Genomic DNA, 27,366 nt, shown 5'->3' with positions numbered 1-27,366 from the left:
CGATTGAACGTCGCGTGCAATTCACCCCTAAAGGGTAGCAGACCGCGCGGCAGCAATAGCCAAAGGACGTCCTTTCCCGGGACACCGTCTGGCGTATACGCAGCTGAAATTGGCCGTTAGAGCGGGACGCGTTACTCGAAGGGAGAGAACCTGGTATGGTATACGCGCATATGTCGCTGGTCAAGGATAAACAACCGAGAGGAAACGCGGCGCGACGAGGAGAGGAGCCGCGCGACGACGCAGGCCGGAAGGAAACGAGAGAAGGAAGAAACGACGCGTGCGCGTACCGTCGCAAGGAGGGTGGAAAATTGCGGGATAGAAAGGAGAAAGAGAGGTCGAAGGTAGAGACGGGGGCAAGGGTGGGAGGATGGGGCAAGGTCAGGCGGTGTCAGGATGGTACTAATTAGACCCTAACAATATTAGTTCAGGTAAGACGTCTAGGATGGCGAAGGTGGGGTAGCGGCGGCCTTCTTACGGAAATCCAGTGGCTTTCCATAATGGCAGCTTGCGAGAGTGAAACCGACCTTGGAGGGTGGGTCCAAAGCTGCAGGGATACCTCCTCAAATATCGCCTAATTAAGCACATTCGAGAGTTTCAAGGAATAATGTGTACCCGCTGGCGAGAAACTTTCGACCCACTGAGGGCGCGGCAAGCAGAACGCCTCTCCCTCCGCTTCCTTCTCTAGCGTTACGCTTTGACCAACCTGTCCTAGACTCGACTCCAACTGTTATCGACAATCGTTCGCGTTAATCTGAGATTTGGTCGAAACGTTGGAAGCGCGAACGATCGACGATGGCTCGACGGTTGCCTCGAGACCAGAGGGTTCCACAGGGTTATCGCCGCACAATATGGCCGAATGGAAGGCAAACAAGGCTAGCCGGAACAGCACAGGGCGCTGGCGAAAAGCGCTGTGGCAACAAACGGGAGTTTTTTCATAAACGCTGGAACGGAACTGGTTCAACGGGGATAAACTACGAGTTGAACAGCTGTAGGAGGCGCCGCCGGCTAGGCTATTGACGACGTTTCAGCGGTTTTACGATTGCAACAGAGAGTGGCCGGGCAATTTGCTTCGTAACTGGATCGCGGCTGGAGAGGATTTGCATTTTGCTCGTTTCAATTCGCGTGTTAACACGTTCGGGAATCGGGTAGACGGTGTTCGGGGTTCTACCGCGTATCAGCGTGCACCCTGGCGCGGTTCTAGCTCGCTGGCTCCCAGCACTGTTTGCCAGGGCCACTTTCTTCGGTGAACTTTCACGGGAAGTCTGTTATCGAATTATACGCGGAACAATAGCGGGCTTTATCGGCGAGCCCCAGTTTATTTCGCTCGCGCGATCCGCCGGAGAATTTTCAGTGCTTCGCGGCTGTTTTATCTCGATTTCAATTTATGCAAACGCCGGTAGACATTATCGGGAACGGACGGCTAAAACTGCGACTTTATCGCGCGCCGATAAACGAGGTTTTAGTTACCTCGGATCCCATCGAATATTCTAAATCATAAACGAATGTTCACTCGCGATCTGATACCGCAACGATTGCGCTAATTTCACCGATAGAAAATGAATCGTAATTAACAATTCGGACAGCTACGTTATGTTTCAACCCCAAACGCGAAGATCGACGATTAATTCCACTGTCGTCTCCACAGGGTACCACGCGACCGCGTAATCTTCGATTCGTCGCGCCAGCCCTTTTGCAGGACTCGACAGCAGTTGAACTTGATAACAAACAGACGCATTATCGTCGAGATGCAAACGCGGCAGCGTACATTCTAGGTGCCGCTGGCTGGCGAGCGTGGTATTAAAGATGATTTAAAGGACCCGCTGATAAGAAACAGCGTTCTCCAGGGAGCCATGCGGAACGTTTCTCGTCTTCTAATTTTAATGAAACTTTAACGATATTTAGAAGATTTCCCGGCTGAGAGGGAGATGGAACGACGCCATAAATACTACTTGCGTTGGAGATACGCGAGAGAGTGTACTCGATATCAACGTTTCGTTGCAGAGCAGAACTTCTTCGCTAACGCAACCGCGTGTCGCGGTCGTACGATGAGAAACGGTAGGTGGAGTCGCGCTATATCTAGGCAGAGAATCGAAACCCTCGAGAGGACAAGGGGTGAGCGGAGAACGGAATTGGGGAAATACAAAAGAGGACGAGCAGTCTAAATCGAAGGGCTTTGCCAAATAACCTTTAGCCGTGGATTACTCGTCCGTTGGATAAATCATTGACCCAAAGCGAGAGCAGGTGCGCCACGGAAACTGTTTCCGTTCCTCGAGACGAACGCAGGCCGAAGAACCTCCATCTTCTCGTTGTTTCGGCTTTCCGCTGTCGCTCGAGGGGCAGAGGAGAAAGAAGAAAGGGTGCGAGCAGGGGTCGACTCAATTACAGTCGCCGAACGACGCGATAATTGGGATCAAGATTGATTGTCTTCCCTTCCCGACGGTCTGACCTTTCGCGAGAAAACAACTGCCGTCTGTTCCTTTCTCCGCTTCCCATCACTCGAGGAGGGGACGATCGTCAGCCGAAATCGAGAAAATTGTTGCGGCTACGAAAACGGCTGCTCGCAGGACGCGTGCGTGCATAGTCGATAGAAATTGTCGATCTTAGCATTATCCGCTCGATGTTTTTCGCGCGATAATGAGAAACGTTGCTGGCGTTCGGCTTGCAGAAATTACTGTGTCAAAGGTTGTACCACCGTCGCTCCTCGAGACAGCGGATACCCTGAATAATTCAAAGGCGGGTGTTCGTAGCTGAGAACGTGTAGCGTAGTGGAGCGAGGCACTTGCAGCGTTAATTAACTTTAATTTAGTTTACATTAAAGGATCTGTTTGGATTTGGATATGAAATCAGTCGGCGGGCGTGGATTCCCGGGCGGAAGCTCGAGGAGATTGTAAGACTTCGGATCTCGCGAAGCTCCTAAAAATTTCAAAGCTCTCTGGGATACGTTCGAACGTCCCATTCAATCTGTGAATTACGTTCCCATTGTCCAGAGTCCACGATTTCGCGACCAGGCTCGCCGGATTAATCAGCGGGAACGAGGTCCACGCTTCTGTGGAATGAATTTATTTCCAAGAAAAAAGGAAAACTGTTACCTCGCAACAGCAAATAGGACAGTCCTCGACGACGGGCGAAATAAAGATCTAATAAAGTAAGAATGTCAGCAGAGAGGCGAGACGAGGGGGACGAGCGGAGATCGAAGCGGGAGCAAAGGAACGCTCACTTTCTGGCGGCAGGAGGTCGAGGCGGCGTCGAGCAACCTTTTTCACCTCGATAAAGCCCTGTCGTCGAAGGTGGCCGACGAACACGATCCTTCAGACCCGTAGACTAACCCCGCTTTATAACCTCTCGCAAGCTTCGCCTCTCCCTCTTCCCGCAAATTCGCGTCTCGCACCTCCGCCAAAGTATGTGTACGGAGGCGAAAGGCGTCGAAAGCTGAAGAAGATCGGTTCTCGACGTTGCGAGCGAGCGAGCGAGCGAGCGAGCGAGAGAGAAAGAGAGAGAGAGAGAGAGCAAAGGCCTCGGGGACAGGATGATAGAGAGAAAGTGGCGCGTGGAACGCCCGTTGGAACGCGTTTGTGAAACGAGAAAGAGAAAGGTCGAGGTGGGGGCGACGGGGTGGGATTGATGGAGGGTAAATGGAAGAGACACACAGCCCTAGGAGAGCGGCGGAGCACCAGCGTCGGTGCACGGGCTGCAGCGCCCGCGGCTGGCGAGATTACTAGGATTTGCGCGTAGATTTGCATATCGATTTTCCCGTGGAACCGGTGTCGTATGGCGGGAAGCGCCGCGCGATTTCCCTTAATTTCGTCGAGAGAGCTGCCGGTGGAAGTAGCTACGACATTAGCCTCGTGGCTGCGTTTAAACACGCTTGTTTCACACCGATACCGCCGCCGTTCACGGCGCGCGTTCCTCTCGTGCGAGTTAACCGGCGAATTAGCCGTGTTAACTCGCGTAAGAATCACCCGTTGCGATTCGCAGCGATGCGTCGCTTCGAGAGCTCGCAGCGGTTCGAACGTTTTCAAAAATGCGAGTGGAATCAATTTAAATCAGCTGTGCTCGAGTGCAACGAAACTGATACGCGTCGTTTCGTCCTGAGCAAGGAATCGAATCTGAACACGTTAGTTTCCTCAAAGGCCTGCGAAGCATCCGGACGTTAAGAAGATTAAAGCTTCCGATCGTTCGCGTTCGAGCGGAGGTGAGAATTACCTCGAGGCAAACGAGTTACTTTAAGGATCGACGGGAAGGCTGGCTGGCTCGCTGGCCGTTCCGACGGAATTGAAAGGCCCCGCGGAAGCGTGAACACGCCACGGGCCGCTACAATTTTTCACCGGCGAGAGAAAAACGGGCGAACGTCGAACGAAATCTGCGACATTAGTCCCGTGGCTGCGTTAAACGCGATCGTTACGCGGCCGATACTATTTCATCTTGTCCCTCTAAATTACCATAGCGAAGTTACGAAACCGGCGGTGGGAAGGAGCTACCAGCCGGCGAGATTTATTGTCGCACTTAAATTCTTACGTGAGAAATTTTCGAACCGCGCCCGTCGTTTAAACTTATCTCCGCCGGAATTTTACGGCTGGCAATATTATTGAATTATAGTAAGTATCCCTTGAGTACAAACACGATCCATTTTACTTATCGCTCGAAGCTGTCCGGCAGGACGTTCCGTTACAGTCGAACATGGATTTGACATTTTAATATTCGTTTCGCGAACCCTTCGCGTTTCAATGGGGAACTGGAAAATTTCCACTGTCGCATTAAAACGGAGGAACAGGTCGGGACACGAGATGGCGGGGAGGAGGGCGCGCGTATTAGCAACCCGCGCGGAACATCCGTTAATTGCGTACACGCGGAGAGGACTAATCGTATACAAGCGAGGAGCCAGTTGAGAGGCTTTCTGGTCCGCAATATCCTTTCTCGAGAGCGAGTAATACGATCAACGGCGGAGCCTCCACGGCGAAGAAAATATCGAGATGATGGCGCGGAACGTAGCCAGCGGATATTGGCGCGATGATAGGCCAGATTGAGAGGAACTTTGTTATCTGGATTACTTAGGGGGAGTAGAAAAACATGGCGTTGTTCCTTGATCGACGTTAGAGCATCTACATGCACGTAGGAACCTTGCTCTAGCTGTACACGCGCGTGTTGGCCGAGTTACGCTCCCTGGATATTCAAGGATAAACGAGAAAAATTTCGTTCACCCTCCTCCGCGTACCGACCTCGTTACGTGACCCCGCGTCTTTCCCAATATCGTATCATTCCGCCCGCTATCTAGTCACACACGTGTAAACGTATACCACAGCGACGCGATGGAGTGTTTCGATCCTAGAAAAAGTCAACGATTCCACCCAACGCACCCTCCAAACGATAGGACTCTATTTAATCGCCTCTTTGGACGGTGAACAGAAAATTACTTAGGAAATTGTCGCTGGGAGGCAAATAGAAACTGAACACCTCAATGGTTTCACCTAGCGAGGATAGAAACAGAGGCGCAATGGTGAAAAACTTTTTTTTAGGGGAGATCGCAAAGGGGAGGGATGATGGAGGGAGAACAGTTGGATACCTGCACAGTTTTGCGAGGAACGACGGGATGAAGTGGTCGTCGTGGGACGAGCCGAGTTTTGGGCCGAGTTCCATACGTTTCCGGGGGAGTTTGTCACCCTTTGCTCCTAGAGCTGCGACCCACGCGACCACACCGACGCAAATCTCTGTTCGTGTTCCTTCTCCGCTTCGTCGTCTCTAGCTAGGTCTACCCTTAACGTTTCCCACGCTGAGTTCTAGTTAAGACAAGCTAAACGTTGACCATTGCCAATAAAGGAGAAAGTACGTGTCTAATATTTTCAAACACAGTAAAAGTGTACTGTGTTTCAATAAAATGGGCGAGCAGCGCGGAGCTAGGTTCACTTGTTAAAGAAGCTGAGTGAACGCGAGGCCAAACGACATCAGGGGTCCCGTTTCATTACGTCGAGGACGTGAAAGCCCAGCTGAGTCAGTGGCTATACCCTGGTTGTAAAGGGAGTTCCGTTATTTCCCCCCCTCCCTTTTTTTTCCCCTAGCATTTTCCTCTTCTTCTTCCACGTCCGCTTACATTTGTTTTGCGGCCGCTGCTGGTATTTATGAGAATCGTAAAGTGGTTTTCGTTTGTTTTAGGCTTCCGGACGATGGCGATCGATGACGCGAGATAGCGCGATTTAGCGTGAAGAGCGACGTCGAACGAATAGAATTAGCTAACGACGGAGAAGCGAGTGGATACGATTGAAAAAACTAACAACGACGACGAGACGCCGTTGCGACGCGTCGCACGTAGATTGCGACGATGAATCCGGCTGCGAATAAAGCTGATGGATAAGCAAAGGCAAACGTTTAATTGAACGCGAAAGCGATCCGCGTTCCAGGTATTAAAAGGCGGATAAAGAAATGGCGACCGATATTAAAGGAGCGAACAAGTGCTCGGAAGAATCGTTGCCCCGCTCTGCCCCTGATATAATACGTACAATAAGGCGAATCCACGATTCATGCCGCGGACAAAAGGTTATACCGCTGCTCCGTGGATCGATCATGGCTGGGAGAAAAAAACGTGACGATTAATCAACCATTTCGCTAGTTACGCGGTGACTCGTCGTATTCGTTTGAATAGGAGCTACGTAATCGCTCATCTGCGTCGTGCAGTTCCAAGGGTTTCTTTTTTTCACCAGAATTCGAGAAACGGACGCATTCGAGCGTTACACGCACTTGGAGCTTCGATACTCTCGATCGACGCTAAAAACGCGGCACAGGAGAAGAATAATTTCAGGTATCTTCGTTTCGACAACTATCCGAAGACTCGTAGTCGTTTAACAAATCAAATTTGCAACTCATCCGACATCCCTTCCAGAACCATTACCCTCTCTCTCTCTCTCTCTCACTCTGTACATCGCGTAAATTATTCCAACCCATCCACCGTTTCAATATTTGTCCTCCGAATAAGAGAATCCCCCCATCGTTTCCGCATCGATTCAGCGCGCCGCCCTGTCGATGATTATTCACCGTCGAAATGAACTCCGTGTCGCGGTGTCGCGCGCCCAATACTCCTCCTCGACTTTTCCGTTGAACCCGTCGCGCGTCAACGAAGCTACCATCGCTCGAGGTACTTTCCAATGAAATATTTAAAGAGCCTCGAGAAGAAATTTCAGAGAAGCGAGAGAAAGAGTGGAAAAGAAAAACTAGTATCACAGCGAGGAAGCGTGGAAACGCGTCTTCGAATGGATTTACGTATTCACCTCGACCCGTGGGCGTCGGAATTGGCCATCGCGCGCGCGCGCGCCAGCCACCCTCCAAATGAATTCTGCATAAGTCGCGCGGCCAATATTCCCCCCTCTGAACTTAATGCGACGCGGTCGCGAACGCCTCGCGGATGGCCCGTGGAATGAAATCTCGACGGTGGAGAATTTTCCGCGGGCACCGCGTCTACGCGCGCCTGTTACGTGCGCGCAATATTCAAAACCGGATCCGCAGGCGTGCACGAACTTCCGTTTCGGGTGGCTGCGGCGTAACGCGGCGGGGTCGCGAGGAGGCGGCTCGTTCGGTTCGTTTTACCGTGAACGCGACAGGATAACGACGTGGAATTATTAACGACACCGTTGCAAGGACGCGACACTTTCCAACTAAATTAGAGGAACAAGTTGGCCGGTGGCGCGCGCGCCCGCCCGACCGTCTCTCATTATCCTGACAAATTTCCCGTCGACGGCGAGGGTTGGTAAGGCGGAGGCGACGACGAGCGCGCGGAAGGAACAGTCCGTGAAGGCGGCTGCTACCGCCGCACGGTACATATTAATGCGTAAAAGTTAATTCCGATCCTGGCGATACTTTATGTAGATCACGAACTCTATTAGGGTTCGCCTCTATGGAGGTGTCGCTCGCGTTGTCTGATATTAGTTCGCCCCTGCGACGGAGCGTGCGAAATTCTTAACTACGTTCGAAGACACCCCTGCGGGGAATTATCTCTCGCGCGCACTGTGTGCCGCTTCATAAGTATCTCGACGTTCCGATTAATCGATGGTCGGTCTCGGCTGGCTTTTCTTACGGCGGCGACGGTTTTAATTCGCGAAACGACTGGCGACGAAACGATTGCCACGAGGTTGTACCAGAACTGCGAGGGCGCATCAGCGGCAAAAGAAACGTATTAATGGAGCATCGATGGCTTTAGAATGGGAACGAGGCGTGTGCCAAGGGTTGCAACGGGGATTGGAATTACGGCGCGGACGTGATTTCTTCGCAGCTTTTCAGATTTAGAATTGATATATGCCTCCTCTGTATTGATTTCATTTGCTCCGTCTGTTTATCGCCGCGGCGAGAGCTTCGTTATTCCGACGGGAATTTCGAGCACGTAGAGAGGCCTTCGTTGACTTTTAACAGCGTCCGCGGTATGAAGGAGTGGAGGGAGACGCGGAAAACGTGAGACAAAAGTTTTATCCGAGAGAAATACAGGGATCGCGGAAAGTTTGATACTACTCGGCGCTAATTGCGAAGAAGCGGGCGAGAGCTCGAAAGATTTCGGAAGAATCCCCGTGAAAACGCTCGCGTCTTCGTGACCGCGAACGAACGAGGCCGTGAAAGGCAACGCGGCGCGAACACGCCCGCAGCGGGTTTAATCCGAAAAACAGGGGAAAAGTCACGCCCGTGTCGTAAACCCGATCCGTGACACCGCGTTGAACAGAGAGTCGCTCGCGCGATTACACGCGAGTTCTGAAATACGGTGGGCAGGCGAGGGAAATTTATGCGCGGCGAACCGATTCGTATTTGATCGTTCGCCGATCGGCGAACTATGAGGCGTTAAAACGACTGCGGCGATAAAAACACGTGGGAGAAGGAATCGAAGGACGTGAGAAATATTCGATCGCCTAACCACGGCGAACCGCCACGAAGCGGGCGACTATTTCGAAAAATAGAGAATGGGACGCGAACGAGATGTGCGACGCGGGTTAAGCGATGCCCACGTTTCCTGAGACGGGCGTGGGAGAAATAAAACGAGAGCAGGGAACGAAGTGACAGATTTCGATCGCTGGAGAACGCGCGGTAACAGCTGGAAAGGGTTTCCCTGGTAGCAACGACTCGCAGAATGCCGCGATGACGGGCTTCGCGTGCTACGCGAATACGCCTTGCCGTGAAAGGATGTGACAGATCAATGCCGAAGCCGGTGAATAAACTCGCGAATAATGCAAATCAGATACATATCGAACGTGCACGGTATATATCAACGGTGCCACGGGTTCACCGAATGCGTCGCAGTTAACGTACGATTATAAATACTAATTAAGTGTGCGAACTGGCTTTGACGGACGGTCGGCGGTGGGGCTGCGTAATTGCATTGCAAATACCGCAGAACGGGACATCGAATGAAATCCAGGGGGAAAACGCGCGTGAAAATGTGCGCGATCTTTTGCGGCTTCTCGATCGCGATTATTATCGTCTTTTATCGCGCGGCATGGATCTTCTTCGCGCGATAAAGTGTGCAACCCCAACGCTTACGTCCTCCCAACTCGCCATACTCGCATGATTTTCTTTCCACACCATTCGTGTGAACAACAACGATCGTTCCATTTTATTTAGCTCGCGTTAAAGGGTCTCGATGAACACCTATAATTATAAAGCGCATTTGCATTACGCGGCGAGCATCCAGCCGGCGCCGTTTATTATTCCGGTGGCGAGGATCGCGGGCGATCTCGCGCGCTGGATCCCGGGGGCGACATATTAAATTCCAGTTTCGAGGCGGACTACGAATCGAGCGGATCAATTTTCCCGGGGATAGATAGATAGATCCGGTGGAAAACGGACGCGGGAATAATTATGCGGGAAATGCGCGGCGGGCGATCCTTCCTTCGAGCCCAGCCTGTCCTGGCCGTGGGCTCTCGCTCTGTCGCGCGCACCGCGTTCCGTGCCCGGATTTCAATGACTCGTTCGAAATGGGACACAGGACATTCACCGCGTGCCACGCGTCTTTCAGGCCGATCTTCAACTATACACGCTGCCGGCCGGCGCCGTGATTGTCGTCGGATCGACGATTTAACAAGACATTTCTCCGAGTGTGAGTTATCGTTTAATGAACGCCTCTTCGACTTCGGGACGCTGAAGGACCCTAGAGTCTAGTGCAGCGTGCGGGCCTGGCCGTGCCACTCGAGCTAAGGGCTGCCAACTCCCGGTTCTCTCTCTCTCTCTCTATCTCTCTTCTGCTATCCCATTCCGCGCAGCGTTGCTACCCTCTTTCGCGAGCTCGTACCACCAGCCTCGTCGGTTAACTGGGCCCTGAGAAGTCGCGATAATTTGTACAGCGGCGGGGAAGAGGTGGGAGAGAGCGGGAAAGGGTGGAAGGTGAAAAGAGGCAGAGATAGAGGAAGGAAGAGAAATTTGAGTTCTTAGCATTTGATTCGTCAGCACAATTAAACGAATTAATAGGCGTCGCTTGGCTCGTTCAACCTCCCTTCGTTCCCTTCTCCCGCTCTCTCCCTCTCTGTTTCCCTTCCTCTCGCTCTTAATCTCCTCGACACTGCCGATTTCAATCCCCGCCACTTCAACACCGCCCTGCCCTTCTACTACAAGCCCGATAACAATCAAAGTTTGCTTGGAAATGTACCGATTTCCGCCGTGCCGCAAATGGCCATTCGGCTAACCGAAAAAGTTGCCATTCCGCGGACGCGAGCGATAGGGGGTGGGTGGCGTCGATTTGTACTCGTACGTTGGTTAAAAAAAAAAAAAAGAAGAAAAAAATAGAAGAAAAGCCAACCACGCGTGTCACGCGGGGAATAAAAGTGGAAGGAGACAGGAAAGGTGGCGCATCGACGCCTTCCACCGGTATTTCCCTCGCGTCAAAGGAAGAACTCTCGCGGAGACACGTTCGACCTGAAACAGGAAAGGAAAAAGGACGGTGGGGCCGTTTAGCTCCCGGCCTGGCGTTATCAAGAATTCTTTCTCGCGCTCGCGATGCGGCGGGAATTTAGACGCAAAGGAAGACGGAAGTTCCGTGCTTTATGGAATAACAAGTTAGCGAATTAGGAGCTTCAAAGACGCCTCCGCGAAAGCCGAAAGAGAGAAATATACGTATAAAGAATGAACAAAGGACGAGCGGGAGGGCGAGAAGGCAAAGATCTGATCCTGAGGAGAGACGGAGAACATTTCTCGCGTCCTAAGTGATCGAGAAAGGAAGCGTCGGAGCTCGCAACGTCCCGTTTCCTTTGCCCGTGCTCCCCGTTTTTCATCCCTTACCGAAACTTCGCCCTCTTCCTCTCTCTCTCTCTCTGTTTCTTTCGCCCCCCCAAACCTTCTACATTCGTCGCGCTAAGAGTCTTGCTCGACATCAAAGAGCCTCGCTCGTTCTCTTTACACGGCGAGTAAAATAGACACGATGTATATACCCATTGGCAAACCGCTAAGTCTTCGGTCACGAGAAGCTCTGAATATCAAATCGATATCGACGAGCCACCTCGTACGGCAGACACTGCGCCCAGCGCGGTTCATATTTTCATCTCGCTGGAAAAGTGCGCGTAAATAAATATGGCAGAGATCAAAGTTTTTAAGCTGTTCATCGGCGGTGCCGCATTTTAACCCCGTAACAAGCTCGATCAATTAATCAAACAATATCGGGACGGGTTATTCGTTGCGCGATATTAATTTTCATTCCCATATTATAACGAACCCCCTGAAACGCGATTCCCCGATGAGTTCGATAAATTTCTGGCCGGTGGTGATTTATAGATACGCGTTGTTTAATATTTATGCAAATAGGAACGCAACAGGCCGTTGGGACATCCCGGCAAATATTGCGATTCAATCGCAAACGTTGCCACGCGCCAATTTGCTTACAAACATTTTTACCACTCGTTAACGATCGCTCGAATTAACGTTCGCGATGTTCAATGAGCGCCAACGGTTCGGTAAATATTCATGGGCCGCGGCTGGGAAACGCTCGCTAGGTTCAAAAACGATCGTCAACGATCACGAATGTTTACTTTTTACAAACCTTCGCGTAAGACGGTTCGCAGAGAATCTGACGATTCTTTAAAAAGCACGATCTGCATCGTGTTACCAGTCGGAGAACGCGTCCTCATCCTGCTGAGCGTCGCAGTACGAATAAACGGTGATAAAAATAAGCCGAGAAGCTTTAACCGTTCCGAATGGAAACGAAGCGTCCCCGTGTAATTCCGTTTCCATTATCGCGAGCGTATTCCCGGGGCAGCTGGCTGGCGAAACAAATTTCGAAATCTGCGGGATCCACAGCGGCGTTGATGGTGTTCACGGACGCATTACACACGTTCCGATGGGCTCATATCGCGTGCACGCTACATTGATTTAATCCTGGATCCAGTATCAGCGACAAGCGTCGCCAGTCCGCGTGGAAGGAGAAAAAAAAGCAATCGAAGGGACGACGAGATGGTTCATCATCTACGCCCGAGCTGAATTATCGATCGCGCGACGGCTGCACGATCGAACGAGTCGCCTCACCGTTCGACGACGCGATTCGAGCCGACGTTCCATCGCTGAAAGTGCACTTGGGAACTTTATTCATTTCCGTGTGACCTCTAACGAGTTAAAAAAAAAAAAAAAATGAAAAAAGGAAAAAGGGAGACGGGCAACCGACCCGAGTGCTTGGACGGTGAAACGAAGAAATTAAGCTCGGAACGTATCATGCCACGCGTGTCGGGAAAACGAATTAGCGTCGAGGCGAGGCGAGATGTCTAAGAAAATCAGAGCAGTCCCTGGTGGCTGGGACCAACTAGCGGAGACACGAACTTCTTCGCAGCGAGCAGAGGAATATAAGGTTGTCCCCGGCTGATGACGTACTCTGATGGACTCTCGCGAGTGGGTAAAGGAAGCTGAGACGAGCGAGAAAGAGAGAGAGAGAGAGAGAAAGAGAGAGAGAGACGCTTTACGGAGACCTTTTTTCGGCTGACGCCCTAAGGGTCAGCTTGTTAGCCAAAGTCATCCCAGGTTTTATTAGCCAGAATAAATCCGCCTGATTGGGTTAGGCGGGCCACGCTGCATCCGTCGAACCGAGGGAGGCTTCCTCCGTTTCGTTATCTTTTTTGATACGCGACATTCCGCGTGGTGGAATTGAATCGGTTAAAGTACTATATTTCCTCTCAGATATTTAAGGAAGGATGTAGATTCGAGTGATAAAATGTTCTCGTAAATCGCACGGCTACCACGTGCCCATATCGTAACACATGCGCACCATTTCCGGGGTGAATTCAGGACACGGTGGCGATAAATAAAAAATATTACAGCAGACGTTTCTTTCGGGACACAGTTACCGTTTCTGTGGCAGTAAATCGTCTTTTGTTTAGCGGATCGTTTCAGAGACAATTCTCATATTAATACCGAGGCGAGGTGTCCTCTTCGTTCCAGCTTTCTCGCACCCCTTCGTGCCAAGAAATCGGAAATGCTCGCGTTAATATCGGCTCTAGGAGCGCAGGCGAGTTGTCGCGCGACGTGGAATCGCCATCTGCTGGAAATACGAAAGAGTCGCTGCGATTGTTCCGCGTGCAGAAACGATATTGAACGCATTAAGAGCGAAACTCATCGGTGAATGAATCCGCGCCACCGTGAAACGGATAATTTGTATAACAGAAATTACCGCGTGAATAATACGGATGGCAATAACGGGCACGGCAATTAAACGTTTAACAAAGGTAATGAGTGGAAATGCATCGGGGTCAGTGCGTCCCTCTGAATTTTTGACGAACACCCGATTTCCACGCGTTCACGCATGGGAAATAACGTAATCGCGCTACGGGGTCGTATCCATGATTCACTAAACACGCGTATCATTCCCTGCGATGCGATTCTTCTATACAAGAAAAACGCGATCGAAAGCAGCAGACTATCGCGTCGAAGAAACAAAAGTCATCCTCGACTCTCGTGTCTCATCGAGACGAAAATCTTCGCGAACCAATCAATCCAGAAACCTACGAGTCACCCCTTCACCCTCGTCCAGTGGCACTCTCGAGTCCTAACCCTGAGCAGACATTTAAAGGCAACGCGTAAGGCGTCGTGACCAGGGTGTTGAACGTAAAATACGAAGCGCATCGGATCCCTCGTATCCGTCGTATATTTCGAAACACGAATCCCTCGATACCGCGTTCCGCGATGGAACACGAGCGAATCGTGCGAAACAGCCGTGGCTCCAGGTGCGTGGCCACCTGCTGCTGACGCCAGGCCACCTTCGAAACTCGCAAGCGCCGATTTGCAACGCGGACGAGCCATCGTCGACCGGAAACGGACGAGCAGGGGGTTGGCAAGACACAATGCCACCGTTTCCGGCTGCTTTAACGCCCCGTCTCCCGGAGACGATTCTTCAACGCTGCAGAACGCGGCGCCCTGCTGATTGAAATGTTTTCACAAACCGTCGCGACTTGAAAAGTGACGACGTGATTCGCGGAATGGCGATTAGAGAGCAGGAGGGAAGGAGACCTTGCGATAGATTAGGAACGGCGCGGTTCACCTGGTCCGCGCTGCGATATCGCTGGCCAACATCTCCCCGCGTGTACATTTTACAGTCATTAGTCACGTGGAATTAAGTTGCCGTGCGGATAATTGCGAGTTGTGCGACAGTTGTTTGCGAATCGCTGGGAGTGTATTGATTTTTACCACCGCGCGGGGGGTGGCGCGCTTTACTTTTGTTCTTCTGCTCGGTGGAACACGCGGAATTTCGATTGTTACATTCCGGTTTTAATGACGTTTCGCGTTATTCCAAGTTATTAGAGTAGCATAAATTATCTCGCGATACGGAACACGCGTAGCGTCGTTTCGTGTGCGAACAGTTTCTATCTCCGCGTCGACGTTTACCCCCAAAGATACTCGCCTTTAATCTCCCCTGGCTCTGTCCAATTGACTCCTAACCGAGCCAGAACAATCGCAGGCCATTCTCGCCGGATCGTACACGGGGTGGTATCCTTCGAGCGTCCGTAGACGCCGTTCGTTCGCCTTTTTTTTTTAGCCCACTAACCACGCAAAGGGGTGAACAGACGGAGGGGAAAAATCAGAGCAAGGGAGTCGAAATTGCTAACGACACACGCGGCTAACCGCGTTGACCCTCCACGCGAGGAGAAGTGCCGTCGACGTGCCCTTTGCCGACAATTTCAAAGTGAAAAGGGCTGCGACGGGCCGATCGTCCGCCATTGTCTCGTCCGTCCGCGTCTCTTTTCGTCCTCTATTATTCCCTCTCCTGGCTGAAGCAAACGTTATCGCTTATTAAAACGATAATTTTCAAGTCCAAAGAGCTCTTCTCCCAGGCTGGCAATCATCGTCTCGTCTCAGAAACGAACAGGTGAGACCACAGTCGAGGCACCTAAGGTTCGCCACCCAATGGGCGGTGGACAGAGAACAGATTTGCTCGCGCGGAAATTCCAGAGCGGCTTAAGCTAATAATATTAATGGATACCGATTCGCGGGGATGCCATTCGCGCGAACGAGACGAACTTCCCTCCGTCTGATACGAGATTCGTGTGGGGGTGAAAGCGGCCGGGCGGAGTCGCGTAAGTACTCGAAGTAGATTGCGTCAAGGTGGGAAAGACATTCGGTCGCCATGGAGGCGAGCTGCTGCGAAATGACGAAGATAGAAAGCTAGGGAGAGAGAGAGAGAGAGAGAGAGAGAACAATGGGCTGGAAAGGCTACCTTCCATAAGTTTACCGTGCCTCGAACCCTCCCTCCGTTCGCAACCATCCACAGCCCCGCGTGGGACGGCGCGGCGCGCGCCTAAGCGCGAGCTATTAGAGTAGATCCCTGCGAATTTGCACGTGGTCGAAGTCACAGCCGGCGAAGTTCTTGCGAAAGCAAATCCAGAGCAAATCGACTGCTTAATCGAGTGACGCGAAATTTGAATAAAGACTACCGGATTCGTGGCAGCCGCCTTTATTCCGCACGTCGACCAACGCCGCCTCGCCCCCGTACCGCGGCGATGGATTACATTATCATAAGAAGCGTCCCGCGATCGAAATCAATTATTTCTAATTACGAATTTTCGTCCCCAGACTGAAAGCGTTGTTGAATAATAAATGATCGGGGTGCGACGCGTTTCGCGCGGTGCGTATACGGGCGGGGGTTGCCTTCAACGCGGAGGGTTCGATTATTTATTCCCGCGAACAAATTAGAAGCGAACCCGCGATGATTCTCCGCGCAAGTTTCGGTAAACGAGAAACATTTTGGAACAAGCATGTTCGAGGGAATGCGCGAACGTTCTCGAGCAAGTTTCCGAGAACGTTTAAACGGGGATCGAATGCCGGAGTTCGAAGAAGCCGCGTGTTTATCGATGGGAAACTTTCAGAAAGTAACGAGCGGCTCGACCGATTTAATAAAAAGTTGTATCTTCCGGTGTACGCGGAGAGCGGCGCGTAACAGGTAGAATGGTTCGACGTGGAACATTTTTTTTTCCTCGCTTTGAGAGACCCTTTCCACGAACCAATTAATTCCTCGTTAAAAGTGTATACTTTGAAATTACCATATTTTCATATTCCGCCGGCACTTATTTTCAATTCCGCTCGACGGGGCAGCATAAATAATTTACGCGAGGCGGGCGATAGCGTTGATTTTTCGAACGCGACACGTTCCTGTACGTCGGGTACGAATTTCAGAAAAGTTCGACGGTGGCCGAGAGCCGGAGCGTGGTTTCGATTCCCAAGCTAGCCTCCTTTGATATGTGGTTAAATCGGTTTTTCTAGACCGCTATCCGCATGAAATATTCACGAAACGCGCGCGGGCACGCCGTAACCCTTTGAGAATACGGGAACGACCGAGCCGAGTCTTGCAAAACTAATAACTTTAATGAACGCAACGGCGCGCGGCCTCTTCTTTCGCGGATGCCACGGATAAGAAAGGCATTTGCATGAGGCACGTCCGCATGTGAATTCGTGGGGACGCATTTGAAGTAGATTGCGCCCGTGCCAGTAGGACATCTGGCGCTGGTGGCTTTCACCGAGGGAAAACGAACGCCGATGCGCTTCGAAATTGCCGTCTTTTAACCGAAATCTGTCCGTTTTCTTCAACTGCTCTCGGCTGGATTTATATTACAGTTTGTCCTGGCTTTCGCGAGCTTTCGTTTGGCGAAAAAAATTGCGGAAAACCGAGGGAGTTAATTTAATTCCGCTTCAGAATTGCAATCGCAACCGTTCTGCTTGGTAATACGAACTTTGTGCATTCGAATATAGTATTTAAATATAGAGAGAGATAGAGAGAGGGGGAGAGAGACAGCGCACGAACAGCGAAGTAAACTAAAATTTGTTCGTAGCGTGTTTCAGTTTATTCTTTCGCGAGGAATCTTGCCAACGATGCGCTGACACACGCGCAAAACCGGAAAAATAAACCCGGGCGCAGAAAATTCAACCTAAAATTTCGCTTGCGTATTCTGAACGCGAATTAGTTCCGCCAGATATACTCGCGCGGAACAATCTTGCGCTGCTCGAGTTATCTCGAAATAGCACTTTCCGCGCGCCCACTGTAATTCGAGTTATTTTGGCTTAGACTGGCAAAGGGTTGAATTTTCCGGTTCGTAAAAGCGCGCTGGCTACTCTTTCTCCAGTTTCAGATATTTACTCTTACTTAATTGCTTACTAAAGACGGGTAACCGCGCGTCGGTTAGCCGGCGAAATGACCGTAAATCCGAGAGCAATCTCGAGTCCGACTTATTGGACGAGGAGAGGCACAATGGTACACGGGAATCCTATTTACGAGACTTATGAATCACAGTTTCGTCGAAACGCCGTAGCAGATTATTCGGATAAAAACTGTTTCGAGAGCTCTACGAGCATCAAGAGCTATCGCGCACAATATAAGTTGGCTGTGTATCGCCTTTTGTCCGCCGGAGGGCATTCTGGAGAGGGAGATTCCTTTTCCATCGATGTCTCCGTTTCTATCGTTTCGAAAGTCTGCCAGAGTCCATACAGGTTTATCAGCACCGAGAAGAGATAGAGCGAAAGAGCGAGAGGCGAGGATGGAAGAGACAGTTTGTTACGGTCGCATGTGAATTCTGGAGAAGGCATTCGAAGTTGATTGCTCCGAGGTGGCAGGACATCTGGTCCTTTATATACATTGAACGTTTGCATGGAGCGAAATTCCTTGAAGCAGAGCCAACCTAGAGAAGACGAGTTCGCTTAGGCTTAAAATGCCTCCACTTTCAGCGGACATAGATCCGCGCAGATGTCCCTCGCGCGAGATTACACCAGCCACCCTTCGCTTCCATCTTCACCTCCATCTCTACGCTCTCTATAAATTAAACAGAGAGAAAAAAAAACAAAAATCTACAATTACCGTACTCGATATCCCACGGAACGTCCAACGTGGAACGCCAGTGAAACTTTCAATCGAACCATCCAAACCACCCCTCGACACCGCTACTACTCCCACGCGATCACCACCGCCGTAACGATCGCGTAATCAGTATTAAACAGTGGCAATAATTCCTGCGGCGGTCTCGGTTATTATCGGCGGTTCTAGCTGGGCCGATTGTCAAGGAGAATAACGAGCTTCCCCCGGGAGCAGCCGAGTGTGGGCGGAGGGGCAGAAACTGCGAGGCAGTTTCCGCGAACGGCCGCTCCACGGAAGCCAGACGTCCTCGCGGTCGAACGCCGCCACCCCCTAGGCGGCTTCTTTCGACGGACGTTAAACTGCGCGCCGTGGCCATTACCATTTTGGGGCCAGTCCCCGTCGAGGGCTCTTTACCGGTGGCTGCGGCCGCGCACAGAGAGACGTCAACCGTGGCTGTCGACGGGACGGCTAACGGATAGCTGCGTCGCATGCAACCAGCCGACGCGGACCGTCTCCGCGACATGTAAATTCTCCGCGGCGACGCGCGCGTAACTTCAACTGCCGGAGGCCAAGGGGACACCGAGGATGGATGCGAGTTTACGGCGCGATCGGATAACCGGACTTCTCCCTCCGCTGCCTTTCGCGGATGAGTGAATAATGGAACGCGGCGAACGGGCGGAGAGAGCGAACGCGATTCGATCATTCGAGAACGAAAGTAGTCGAGCTTCGCCGCGAGTTAATATACCGTTTACGCGTTCAACATTTCCGACCGATCCTCGCCCCGTCGGGATTTTTATACGACAGACGGGAACGTTTATTTCTTCGTTTCCGCTTATTGCACGCTTTAATGACAGCCATTGGCTTCCATTTGCGCGCGATATTTTTTACCGACGAATCGATGTTTCGTTTAACAACTCAATTAATAGCGACGACATACGCTGCGATATTTTTATACGCGTTTATATGCTATCGATAAAAAAGGAATAAACAGAGCGAGGGAAATATATATTGTGTATCGTAGGCGACCACGCAATGAGGATACGAATAATTCTTTCGACGTAACAGCGCAAGAGGAACGAGAATTAACGAAACAAGGGAAAAAAGCGGGTCGAGACGAAAGAACAAGAAATCCCAAGACACAGTTGCGCCAGAAGCAATTCCGTCTGGTCGAGAAATTACGCGAGGGGTTGTCAGCGGCGAACAGCGGGGCGTCCTTTCGCGCGCCACCCCGCGCAGCGATCTTCCGAAACTTGTCGCCCGTCTTCCGTGTACTTTCTCGCGTGGCTCTGCCCGGAAAGCAGATTCGGAAAGTGCACTCGACGAGTTCCGTGCTCTCGAGCGCGCGAACACCGCGGTGCGATTATGAAAGGCGCAGGGACGACAACTGTGGAGGGGGTGCAGCGTTTTGAAGTGCAGGATACACTTACGTCTCTGGACCACGTTGGGGGATTAAACTGGCCTAGAGACGAAGGGGCGTTGGGCGGAGGGGGGGATTGGTTGCAGGCAAGGAAAAGAGAGCGAGAGGTCGCAGAGCAACAGGTTGCCGAGCGGAATTCGCGGATGTCAACCGAGAGAAGACAGCGCGGAGTGGCTCAAGGCGATCTCTCTATTGATCCCCTTATGAGCGCTTAAATTACAACCGTATCCTTTCGACTCTTCCGCGCTCGCACTCTGCTCCTGCTGCCCCTAGCTTCACCTGTTCCCCTCTTTCTTTTCTCTCGCCGCGTCGAGTTCGAAAGGACGCACGGTATTTCGTTGGCAGCGCGAGCGAGCACAGAAGGCGATCGGGAGGAAATTAAATCGGAACACGCTTTTGCTTTCACCCTTTTCGTCTCTGGCTGGCTGGCGCGGGTTTTCGAGCTGCGAACGTGCCGAGAGCCTTTGAACGGAATCATCTTTCGTTCGACGAGCGAAACTGCAAAGGGGAGCTGCTCTCTACTCTCTCGAGCAGGACTTTCGATATTTTAAATCGTCGTTAAATGACAGAACCGATGCCGATAGCGTGGAAATGTGAAAAAAAAAAGACGCTCTCGAATATTTAAGTACACTTTATCACTAGCGATTCGATTGAACCAATGTCGAGGGGAAATAAATATTTCCGCTCTGCGATCGATCTTCGTCCTTTGAGGCGCGCTCGCGCTCAATTACGCGGGGATGCTGCTCGAATCTTTGCGCGAACCCTTAGCCGGCTAGCAAAAGGGAGAATTTTCCTACGATCCGAAACGCAGACGCACCCTTTCACCTATCACTCGAATTCGCTGGAAAATTTACTGCTTCAAATTCACCTAGCCACTTCTTCGATTGCACTGCGTTTCGTTTCACGTCCGAAAGTCTAAGAACGAAGAAATTGGAACGGAAACATTCGATAGCGTTACGCGTATCGAGAGTAAACGCTGTAGTTCGTGATACTTGGAAACAGTTCGAAAAATGGCAGAATTTGATATTTTCATTAATTCCCGTGGAATTTATCGGGACGAATCGACGGCAAACGGTCGCAAAAATTCGCGCAGCAATCGGCGCGGGAATTAGCGTGTACTCTTGGCGAGCACCCGACGACGCGAGCCAGTTTGAACGGGCGAAATAATTTGTTTAATCGAGTGGGCGAGGTCGCGGTGTGGGGGCGGAAAGAGGGCTAGTTAATAAAGCAGCGGGGAACGGGTTGGAGAGTGAAAGAGAACGGTGAAGAGCGGTCTCGTCGAAATTGCACCGCAATTTCCACGATTTGTCACAAATAATGGCCAGCCCAGCGAGAGGTTAATTACGTAAACAGTGTGCTCTTCGGTATTTTTGTAGCGTTGAATTAACACGGGAAATTCCGCGCGGCCGGGAAGTAACGGCGACGGAAAAATAACAAGCGGACTCATTTGCGCGCGTGCACCGCGGACGCGCGCCACGGAAACGGCCACCGCGACGCGAACTATAATAATTCGATTCAATTATATCGTTCCACCGGCCTCTCCGGTTGCATTTCGCGAATGCTCGTAGAGCTTCCCGCCCGCGCGGGAGGTGGTGGAAATCAGGCGAATTTATTTGTCCGAAGGTCATTAAACCGAAACTGCCGGCGTGCTCGCGTTTCCATTAAAACTCGCCCCGGCGATTCCGCGGATTTATCGCGAAAGGTAAACTCCATCGGTGGAACTCGAGGCTCGATTAATTCGGAATTTCAGCGAATCCGAGGGTGCCCGGTTCTGCCCGTTCGCGCTGTCGACGAATAAAGTGGCCGTGATAACGAGTGCTCGGACAGGCGAACGTTCCAACCAGCGAAGAAGTAGTAACCAAGAACCAGAGAAACGAAGTTACTGTCCGCGGGAGAAGCGGAGAAAGAAGATACGGGGACGGAGGGGCGTAAACGTTATTGGGAAAATGCAACGCGTACGTTACACGGTACGATCGCAGGCCAGACTGCGATTCAGCATCGTCCTCTATTGACAGCTGCGGTGGAAGTAAAAAGAAGAAGAAAAAAAAGAAAAAGAGGGGGACCCATATTCCTCGACCTAAATTATGGTATAAGAATGAAAGGAGGGTGCGGAGGCGGCACGCGTGCCGTCCCGTAACTTATGAATTCCACGTAATTACGTGGGCAAACAGCGGCGGCAGCTGCGCTCGGATTTTCTCCCGCGAAACAGAGGCACGTCGACTCGCGGCTAAAGAGAAGCTCTGCTGGGAGGTGGGAACAGTTGGGAAAACCGAGCAAAACGATACAGAGAGAGAGAGAGAGAGAGAAAGAGAGAGAGAGGTGTGGGAGACGCGGGACGAAGGACCTTCCCTCGACGGAAGGAGGAAGAGGTGCAATTGGTTGGAAGGGAGGACGCGACAAAGAAGATAGCGGGTGGAGAGAGGGCTGGACGAAAAGAGGGTTCAAACTACCCCGGTTCATTTCCATAAATACTACCGTACTGTCCTACGCGGGCTGTCTACCGTCGACGAGGGTGGCCACCCCTTCTGCTCGTCGTGTCAGACGCCGCTGGTGAACGTCGTGCCCGCGGAATTTGCCTATCAGCTATTTGCCGGCGTTTTTCATGGCCACAATTTCACCGGTGGAGGGGCACGGAGATGTGCGCTAGTGGATTCCGACGTGGCTTGGATCGATCGGTGGGCGAGCGATAGGAAAAACAACGTACGCCTAGGGGTTACTCGTCGAGATCAAACGAGCACGCGAGGCGTTCCTCGCGAAGTTACATGTCCATTTCTTTCTTTTCTTCTTTTTTTTTTTTTTAGACGCTACCAAACGTCTGACGAGAAAATATTGTGACTGAAAATTGGTCGGCGTTTACATTGACGTTGAGCAACTCCCGTTCAACTCGACTCGTCTCTGGTCCGACATTTCGTACACTCGAGTTCCGAGCGGATGCATAAGGCAGGAGGAACCTTGGCCGAGGGCACGAAGATGGTAATTTTGAAACAGTTTCCGCGGTGCTGCAACAATTTATAGGACTTCTGTAACGGCAGGTGCTCTCCAAGTTTCGAATCTCATAGGTCTTGCCAGGAAAGTGATCTTGTTATTCGCGTGCGTACACACCCCTCGTTTCAATTTTGATCCAGCCGACGAGATGGCGTTCCCTATCGCTCTGCATAATCATATCGGGAAACGGGAAACGCAATTTTTCACGGGTTCTGCGATCGAATGCCGTTTCTCTTGAAGAAAAAAAAAAGAAAAGAAATGTCAGTTAGAAACAGGGAAACGCGAATGATATCGTTTTTCACGGATGCTCGAGATGTCAGCCGAGGCAATTAAGCTAAGCAGGTCAGCATGGCTGCGGTTCGAACGCTCGTGGGCTGCGAATCGAAGCGACGCAATTTTGGGTAACGGGATTTCGCGCGACGGAAAGGTGATTGGTGGATCGCGCACAAAGACGAGACAAAGACGGATAACCCAGCACCCCTGTCCGCCGCTACCCCCCCACCGTATCCCGTGCCTTTCACCGTTTCCGAATAGTCAACGCGAATCGCGAGAGCCACTCATCTTCGCCGCATCCAATTTACCCCGAGTGACTTCCAATTACGCAGTATCCAGGAATGAAATTCGGGTGAAGGTTGAGATCGTTTGTCATGCGCATGCCGTTCTATTCGCCAGGCGTCTATGAATATTTACGACGAGCCGACGGACAGGCTGCAGGTTCTTTGTTACGCGACGCTTCCGCGGGGCGAGGAAAAATGACGAATGTTCGATCGCGTTCGACCGCCTCGTTTGCGAAGACATGAACGACCAGGAATATCCTTAACGAGTCCGCCAGAGAGAACGAGAGGGGCGAACCTCCTCTCGTTTCAGATAAAACGTACATAATATCCCCGGGAAATTTCGTTGAAACCAACGCGCGTTTATACGTTTCGTCGGAAAATACGATTCCCCTTTTTATCATGAAAAATTCCTTTGTTACCGGCGTCTCTGTGCAGCAAAAATGCCGCGGTAGTTAGTTTGTTTTATACAGCACGACATTTTCTCTGCTTAGAGCAAAGAAGTTTGCGATCTCGCGGAAGACAAGATGTAACATCATTCTCTCTTAGAGGTACAACATTCTTCTTGATAAGAACTTCGTTTACTACGTGGGAAACGAGTCACGATATTAGTTTGATTTATGGAATGGTATTCTGGTTCCATTAAGAACCGACTGATCTCGCGCGGGCGAGAACGCACGAAGCCAACAATTTCTGTGAGTTCCTAAAACGTACGAAGAGCACATTTACCGGCTCGCACCACTCCCGCTTTCGAGTGCTCGCTTGGCAGATGGACTCTTCGCGAACTCATACGAAATAGATATTCCATAAGATTCCTTTACAGCCTCATCTCGTATTAACAACCTTTCAGACCCTCGCCGCTCTCGGAACACGGACGCTGCTCGAGGTAAGTCCAACTTATCGCAAAACTTCCATCTGGTCTCGAGTTAACGCATCGCGTAATGGTACCAATTAACACTGCAGCACTCTACAGTTCCACCGTGTCTTTCGAACAGAACAGACAAAAAAACCGAGTCCCTAGGTCCGTCGAGACGAAACTACCCCTAAAAATCCCATCGATGGGACGTTCAGAGCCAAGCGAGCATCCGAACGTCGCTGAATCCTCCAGAAATCGAATAACGAATCCCAGATGTCACACAATGACGCGTCTTCTGGTCAATTTCTCGCGCACGGACACGACTCGTGGCACGGGGCCGGTGTTTCTAGTAATAAGACGGCTAGATGAGCCGAGGCTGGGGTCCCGGAAAACTCGAGGGCGCGTATCCAGCCGCTATCCGGGATACAGAGCGCGCTGTGCGGTATATACCCCAGGGGTGTGATAGTCGTACGATGTATGGTTATTGGCCGGCTGGCGGCATCGATTCTCACGACGAGGGAGCCACAGATCACCGGGAAACTGAAACTCCCGCTCGTAGAGCCACCCGCCCCTCTCCGACATCGGCTTTCGAACCACGCCACCCTTTAGCCGGCCGGATCGCGCTTCCAGCCGTCGACTAAATACTTTATTAGGAAGTTACACGCTTCTCCCTTGGCGGCTCGGATACGAATACAGCCGGGGAACGCGAACCGATCCGTCGACCGATGGGTACGTACCACCAGCTATCCCTCGATCCAGAGATCTCTCCTTGGAAAGGCTCCGAGGGGTTGGCCACCGCCGTGCTGGCTCGAAACGGGGAATTTTCTTGGACTTTTATGGGGATGGAGGGTGATTCTTGGTATTTGCCGGTTCGTTACGTCGCGGCGATAAAAGCTTCCCTTTTTAAGATCGAAATTGGTTTCGTTAATTGCGTTGACGCTCGCCGAATTGCTGTGTCAAAAATTGTGGACGGCCTCCGGGCGTTTATTTCCAGAGCGGACAATACCAGTTGTCAGGGCGAACGAGCGACGCCACAGACTTCCGGCTTTAATTCGCGACAAGATAAAGAGAGCCACTAACGGCGAGCCCCCGTGGCAGCCGTAATACGTCCGCGTAATTTTCGAGGACCCGTCCAATTCCAGCGAAATCTAATCTAATATCATAGAGCGTAATACCTACGGGATACAGGGTCAATTGCGCGGCAATACCTCGCTCGTGTACCGGAGTTTGTCAACCTTCTCGTGTTTGCGGAACCGTAAGTAATGCGAGAAGCTAGGCATATATATACTAGGACGAGAGGAGAGAGAGAGATAGAGAGAGAGAGAGAGAGAGAGAGAGAGAGAGAGAGAGAGATAGGGAGGACATCCGTCCGCGTGCATCGGCAATAACGAGCGACCTACACGGGGGAACACACGAAGCATCAACACGAAGTTTGCCAACGTCCATCCCGATCCATCGGCTCTCTCCCGCGGCAACGATCGATCCAGATCGCCGCTAATTGTCCGTGCCCCGAATCGCTCCGTCTGGCGTCTTAGACCGTGCAATTTGGAGACAATCTCCGTCCCAACCATCGCCGTTCGAGCGCCCCTTTGTCTGCCGGATCCCGTTCCAGGTCCGATCGATTTCTCGCGCGCCCCAACCCTCCGCTCAGCTCCGCTCTGGCTGCCAGCCGTCTTCGCGCGAGAACCGCGCTCTGTCCTGTCTCTACCTCCTTTAAATTCAATCTCGCGTAATCACGTAGCCGTGCGTGAAGCGGCATTACCGGCGCCGCTCGAAAACGCCAACGCGCCGGAATTGGTATTCCGTGAACGAGCGACGCCAGCGTCCGCGCGGCGCGCGTGCACGCCACGACGGGTCGCATCGGGGGATGATGCGATTTCGGTGACGGCGACGGTTCTGGGGACGCTGATTCCGAGACGCCACGGGAAAAATGGCACCGTTGTCGAATAGGCGATAGGATATTCGTTTTCCATATCTATCCATCGTGCACGCGTTTCGAAGTTTTCGTAGTGGCAGGCGTTGCTGATGAACGCGAGAGTTGAAGGTAGAGCGTTAAGTGGAGAAGGTCGATACTCGTCGCTTGGCTCGACGTTCTCAGTGATTCGAATGGATGATAATTAACGAAACAAGGAGATAGTTAACACGCGAGCCATCGAGCATCGATTCGCTCTGTGGACACTTGAACCGAGGCGCAATAGTTGTCGTTACGCGACGAGCATCGAGGCGTAATTCGAATAGTAATTTAAGCAGGCCGAATTCACAATGGTCGTTGCAATACGCCGCGGATACGGTTTAATCAAATATGTGTTTACCTGACAAATAGTCTAGCGTGTAATTACTAATTACTCGCGGAGATATTATACCAGATACATTACGGATCGACTGGGATATTCCTATTCAACCGTAACGCGCATAATTGTGGGTGCAGCGATCGATGCATCCGTTAATTAGGATGTTTTAGCGCTGAATGTCTTGTGGGATACCTTTTGTTACCTCGTTCGCATTATTCCTACTGTTTGCTTCGACAAAAACCGTCGACCGATGTCGCTCGCAGAGGATGTCGTCGCATCTGGACACTTACCTAAAACAAAGAAACGAAAACGGGATCGTTAGCGCTGATTGCCATCAACGAAGAACGTTAATTTACGATACAAATAATTTGAACGCTTATTATTGACTTATACCACTAGATTCGAGAGTAAACGTTCCACGCTCCACGCGAGATCGATCATTAGATAGCTTCATTTCGACCAAATGTTCCTTTAACGATCTCGCGAAATTCCAGGCAAGAACGCGAAGCAATTCCGTCCCATGCGAGCAGCGATTCAAGGTAATCGCAAACAAGAACCGCGTGGAATTAGCTCTCTGAACGAGGTTAAAAACAGCGCTACACAAAGCGTCTACTTTCCCCGAATTCATTCGAATAATTTCGCGCGAAACACAAGGGAGGAGGGTAAGGAGGACAGGGGCTTTGCGAGCTTAATCCGCGAGGAGCTAAAAAACATCGCCGACATAATAAAGCGAAGCGTTCCCGCGGACCTCATCAAAGATTCAACCGGTTGCACAAAGGGCGACCAGGGGGAGGGGCGGGAAATTTCGCGAGCGTTACCAAATGAAAATTCCTCGAGTTGAACGCGCGGCGTATGAAAATTCCATAAACCGGTCGACGACTTTCGAAACGAAATAGTGCGTAATTTCATCCGCTCGGAAGACACCAGGGAAAAAACTGTACGAACGGTGGAAAAAAGTACCCTCTCGGATCCGAGGAACTGGAGAACGTATTCGA

At 51.4% G+C, this 27,366-nt stretch overlaps 1 protein-coding gene across 15 annotated transcripts in view; it reads right to left on the bottom strand.

Moving 5' to 3' along the window:
- Positions 1-27,366, bottom strand: part of LOC143422703 (protein muscleblind) — a 339,744-nt gene that overhangs the window by 49,306 nt on the left and 263,072 nt on the right. The gene's annotated exons all lie outside the window — the stretch shown is intronic.

The sequence above is a fragment of the Xylocopa sonorina genome, chromosome 4 (assembly GCF_050948175.1).
Source record: "Xylocopa sonorina isolate GNS202 chromosome 4, iyXylSono1_principal, whole genome shotgun sequence".
Classification (NCBI taxonomy): domain Eukaryota; kingdom Metazoa; phylum Arthropoda; class Insecta; order Hymenoptera; family Apidae; genus Xylocopa; species Xylocopa sonorina.
Note: the sequence above shows the minus strand (reverse complement) of the source record. Positions and strands in the feature narration are given on the sequence as shown.